The following is a 5884-nucleotide window of genomic DNA, read 5'->3' on the forward strand; positions in this document are numbered from 1 at the left end:
GCCCCAAAAATTTTTTTAAAAGGGTTAAAAAAATGATTTTTTCCCCCCCCCAAAAAAAACAACAGGGGGGAAAATTTTCGGGGGGTTTTTTAAGGGGGGGGATCCCCCTGCAAGTTTTGGGTTGTGGGGAAATTAAATTAACCCCGATTTTAAATAATGAAAAGCTTGGGTTTGTTTTTTTTGGGTTGGTTTTTTTTTTTGGGGGAAAAAAATAACCTTTGTTTTGGGAAATTTGGATTCCCCCCTTTCACAAACCCCCCAAAAACACCAGGTTTTTCAACAAAAAGGTTGTCACCTTTTTCCAAAACATTGGTTTAACCCGTTTTTTATAGATTATTGAATTTTAAATTTAAAAATTTTTAAAGAAAAACCTTTTTCCAAACCCAATAATTTTATGAAAAAATAAAAAAATTTCCCAAAAAAACCCTTTTTTCCCCTTAAATTTTAAATGCCCCGGGTTTTTTAAAATTTTAAAAAACAGTTTTTGGGTTTTTTTGTATTTTACAATTTTTCTTTTAAATTATTATTTAAGGCCCCTTTTTTAAGTTTTTATTTTTGTTTCTAAATGTCGAAAAAAATTTTTGGGAAAAACCGTTTTTTTTTTAAAAAGTTTTAAAAACAATGACCCTTTTTTCGGGCCCCGGCCCCCAACCAAAAATTTCATAAATTCATAAATTCCCCCCCCCTTTTGGGGGTTTAAAAAGCCCCCCCCTTTCCCCGGAAAATTTACTTTAACAGAAAATTACCCAATTGTTTTAAAGGGAAACGTTTTTTAAACCCAAATAAAATTAAAAATTTTTCAATTTTAAATTCCGATTTTTTTTTGTAAAAAATAACCAAAAATTTTTGAATTTTCAAATTTTAATTTCCCCTTTTCCTTCGAAAATTTTTGTTATTTTTTTGAAAGGGGAATTTTAATAACATTTTTTTGAATTTTATTAAAATTTTTGGGAAAAATTTTTAAATATTTTTCAAACTTTGTTTTGGGGGGCTTTTATCGCCTTTTTCCTGCCAAAGTTTTTAAAAAAAAAATAAAAAAATCTTCAAAAAAAATTTTTTTCAAATTTTTTATGAAACCCCCGTTTTTAAAAATTTAAAAAAACAAATTAATAGGGGAACAAAATTTTTAATTTTCTTTGTTTTAAATTTTAAATAAACGTTTTTGCCTTTTTCCCCCCCCTTTTTTTTTTCCAAATTTTTAAAAAGCCTTTTTAGGAACATTTTTTTTAAAAAAAAAATTGTTTAAAAATACCCCTTTTTAACCCCCCCCAAAAAAAAATCGGGTTTTCCAAATTTTCATTCTGTTTTTTTAGGGGGGGAGTCCCCCCCCCCCCAAAAAAAAATTTGGGTTTTAATGTAAATGGGGATTTAACAAGGGTGTCCCGTGAAAAATTTATTTTATTAATCCCTTAAATTAAAATTTTAAACAAAATTTTAGGAAAAAAAAAAATTTATGTTTTTAATTTTTAAAAAGGTTTTCCCTGGTAAAGTTTTTGGGTTTTGTTGCGGGCAATTTGGGTAAAATTTTTTTTTGTTTTTTTCCGTTTTATTTTTATTTTGGGAATTTAATTGGGGGAGGCTTTTTTGGTTTTTTGTTGGTTTTGGGGTTTTTCCTTTTTGTTTATAAAAAATGTTTCTTGAAACTTAAAAAAAAATTTTAAAAATTGAAAATTTTTTTTTCCTTTCCTAATTTTTTTTTCACAAATTTTTAAACCTTAAAAAATTTTTTAAAAAACTTTTTTTCAAAATAAATTTTTAATTTCTTGGGAAATTTTTAAAAAATTTGATTAACCCCCTTTTTTGAGAAAAATGGGCCAATAATTGATAAAAAACAAATGGAACCTTTAATAACCCCCAACCCCAAAATTTTAAAAACCCCTTTCCCAAAAAAATTTTTAATTTAAATTTCGTAATCCATTTCCTAGAATTTAAACCCCAAAGGTGACTTTAAATTTTTGTATCCCCAAAGGGAGCGTTTAATGTTTTCTTGGGGCAGAAAATTTTAAAAAAAACAGTTGAAAAAATTTTGTTTTAAATTTTTTCTGTTATAAGAACAATTTTTTTTAAAAAAGTTTTAGAAGTTTTTAAAATTTAAAACCAAAAAATTTTATTAAAATTTTTTTTTGTTTATTTCTTAAAACAATTTTTTTTTTTTCAATTCGAAACAGAATTCGAAAAAACAATAAATCAAAATATTTAAATTAATTTCAAAAATTTGAAGAAAATTTTTCAAAATTTTTAAAATTAAAATCCTTTTTTTTTTTTTAGGGGCGTTTTATTACAAAAAATAAAATTTCCCTCCTTTTATTTTCCAATTCTCCCTTTTTGATTACTTATTTCCAAAAATTTTTTTAAAAACTAAAAGTTTTTTTTTAATAAATTCTATATAATTTTAAATATTAAATTTAATTATTTTAAATTTAAAAAACCCCTTTTTGATAAATTTTAACGGGAAAAAAATTTTTCGGTTTATTTTAAAATTTTTGAAAAAAATTAAAATTTAAGTTTTTTTTTTTTTATGAAACATAGGGGTTTTGTGAAAAAAAGATAAAATTTTTTAATTTTAAATTCCTTTATTCGTTAAAAATTTTTCCCATTAAAAATTTTTTTTAAGAAAAAAACCCAAAAAATTTAAGAATCGAAAGTTCCCCTTTTAAAATAAAAAATAAAATTATTTTTTGACATTTCAAAAAAATGTAATTTTAAAAAACAAAGTTTCAAATACAAAAATTTATCATAGGAAAAGGAAATGAAATGGGTTTCAATTGGGTTTTTTTTTTTTTATTTTGTTTTGGGTATTTTTTTTCGTTTTTTTTTTTGTAAAATATTCGGGTTGAATTTCTTTTAAGTTTTCCTTTTGGCTTCCCTTTTTAAGGTTTCTTTTATTTTCCAAAACTTAAAAAAAAAAATTTTTTGTTTATGCTGTTCCAAAATTTATTTAAAAATTTCTTTTTCCTTTTTAGTTTTTTTACCTTTAATTTTTAAAAAAGTGGCGTTTATTTCAAATAAACAAATTGAAAAAAACCAAATTTTTTAAACCCCTTTGAAGTTTTAAAATGTTTAAAAATTTTTGTTCCTTAACAAGTAAAGAAAATAAAATTTGAAACAATTCAAAAAATAAATAATTTAAAGGAAATTTAATTTTTTTTCGGAAATAACCCCAAAATTTACCCCCTTTTTATTTTTAAAAGAAAGCAGGTTTTTTTTAAAAGAAAACCAAATTCAAAGTTTTGTTAAAGTTAAAGGGGATAAAAGTCAAATTTTTTCTAAAAATTTTTATTGCCCAATTTTCACGGATTATAATTAAATTAGTTTATAAATTTTAAATTATTTGTTTTAAAAACTTGGGGGAAAAAGCCAAGTTTTTAAAATTTTAATTACAGAAAGTTTTTTTCCCAAAAAATAATTTAAAATTTTTGGAAATTTTTAAAATTTCCGGGGTTTAATTAAAAAATAACTTGAAAATTTGATCCTTTTTTGGAAAAAAAAAAACAAAACCCAAAAACTTGAAAAGGGAGACCCCGGGTTTGGGTTTTGGATAGTAAAATGAAAAAAAATGAAAAAGGAAAAAAATTATGTCAAAGGCTTTTTTCAAAAATTGTTTTTTAAAAAATTTTGGTTTCATTTACCGAAAACCATAAATTTTAAAACAATTGGGAAATAAATTTCGGGGGCAATTTTGGTGAAAAGAATTCAATTCTTTTTATTTTAAAATACGCAAAAAATAATTCTTTAAAAATTTCAACAGGAATAAAAGTATCGAGAAAAAAAAAATTTTTTTTATTTAATCACCTTCCAAATTTTAAAAGGTTTAATTTCCCCTTTGAAAAAGCGTTTTGTTTGTTTTTTTCAAAATTTTTTTTAAAAATTGATTTTTGTTTCCCCGGGGAAAAAAATTTTTCCAAAAAAACAAAAATTCACAATTTAAAAGCTTTCAAAATTTAAAATTTTTTTAGGCAAATTTTTTAAAACGCCCCTTAGTCCCCTTTAAAATTTAATTTTTTAAAGTTTCTTTCATTTCTTTTTTTTGTTTAAAAATTTTTAATTTTTTCCAAAAAACAAAAAAAATTAATAAAACACTAAAGTTTTAACCCCTTGTTTTTTAATTTATGGGAAAGTTCCCGTAAAAAAAATTTTAAAATAAAAATAGGAAAAAACCATTATTTTACTTAACCGGTTTTTTAAAAAAACGGGTAAAGGGTAAAACATATTTTTAGTTTGGGCCCTTTCAGGGGCTTTTAAAATTTTTTTGTCAAATTTTTTTTTTACCCAACATTTTACTTAAAAATATTTTTCAAAAAGAAAAAAGGGCCTTTTTCCAAATGAATTTTAAAGGGGTTTTTCATTTCCAAATTTTAAATATTGGTCAAATTTATTTTCCAATTGTTTCTTTAAAGTTTTGAATTTCGTTTTAAAAAATTTTAAAATAAATTTTAAAATTTAAATTAAAAATTTAAAAAGGAAAACTTAAATAACCTTTGTTGGGTTTTTTCAAAATTTAAATATTTTTATTTTTACAAATTGATGGGCCCCCAATTTTTAATTTTAAAAAATTTTGGTTTTTTTAAAATTTTGGTAAAGAATTTAAAATTTCCTTTTTAAAAAGCAAGAAAGCAAAAAAAAAAAAATTTTAAAAACGAAGTTTTTTTGAAAAATTTTTTTCAAGAAAGACAAATTTTTGCTTACATTTTTTTTGAATTTCCCCTCGATTTAAAAAGTTTAAACGGATAAAGGAAAATTTAATTTGGCATAATGCCTTTGAAATTTTTAAAAAGTTTTCGGAAATTTCGGAAAGTTGGGTTTTTTCCCTTTTTTAAATTACTACGGAAAAAAAAAGGGGAAAACCTTCCTTTGGGGTTTTTTTACCATAATAACTTTTTTTAGAAAATTAATAAAAAATATTTTTAAATATTTTTTTTAAAGGGAAATTTTTTTTCAAAATTTAAAAAAAAAAAAAATGAAAAATCCATTCTTACGCAAAATTTTTTTCTTCAATGCCTTTAAATTATTTGTTTAAGTTTTATTTTTGTTTTTTATTAATTTTGAATTTAAAAATACATTTTTCTTTTAAACTTTTTAAACAAATTTAAATTTTCTTGAAAATTTTTTTTTAGATTTTTTCTTAATTATTTTATTTCAATTTGGTTTAAAATTTTTGGAAAAAATTTTCCCAATTTTTGGTTTTTTTTTTTTTAAATTTAAAAGGAATTGGTTTAAAAAATGTTTAAAAAAACGGGGAAAAAAGACAATTTAAATAATTTTTTTTAAAGATCTTAAATATTTTGTTTTTTTGAAACGAGCCCCAAATTTTTTTTTTTAATTTCCTCTGTTTAAAACCAAGTAAAGCAAATAAAAAAATTTTTAATGGCCGAGTACGGAACAAAAATTTTAAAAAATTTTTAAAAAGTTTGTTTAACATTTTTAAAAATAAAAAGTAAAAACCGTAATAAACCCAAAAATTTATTAATTTGTTTTTTGTTTAAAAAAAAATTTTTTAAAAATAAAAATTTGTTCTTAAAAATTATTTTAAAAAGCAACCGGCCCCCCGGGTTTTTTTTTTTTTTTACCTAAAACTTAATTCTTTTTCCTGATCCCTTAGGAACCAAAAAACTTTTATAAAGATATCCCAAATTTTTTTATTTTTTGATTTTAAAAAAAATAAAAAGAAAAAAATTTTAAAAACCCCCGGGGGGGAAAACCCAAAAAATTTGGGTTGTTCCATTTTAATTTTTTTCTTTTTAAAGTTTCTTTCTCATTTAATTTTGTTTTCACGGTGTAACCTTACAGTGCCAGGTATACTTGCGCGCTCGTCGTCTGGTAGAGTCTGCATTGTTTGTCATTTATTACTAAAAGACATCGGAGAGCTGGGGGTTTTTTTTCTTTT

Source organism: Ruditapes philippinarum, unplaced genomic scaffold (assembly GCF_026571515.1).
Source record: "Ruditapes philippinarum isolate M1 unplaced genomic scaffold, ASM2657151v2 ctg5998_1_1_1_1, whole genome shotgun sequence".
Lineage (NCBI taxonomy): Eukaryota > Metazoa > Mollusca > Bivalvia > Venerida > Veneridae > Ruditapes > Ruditapes philippinarum.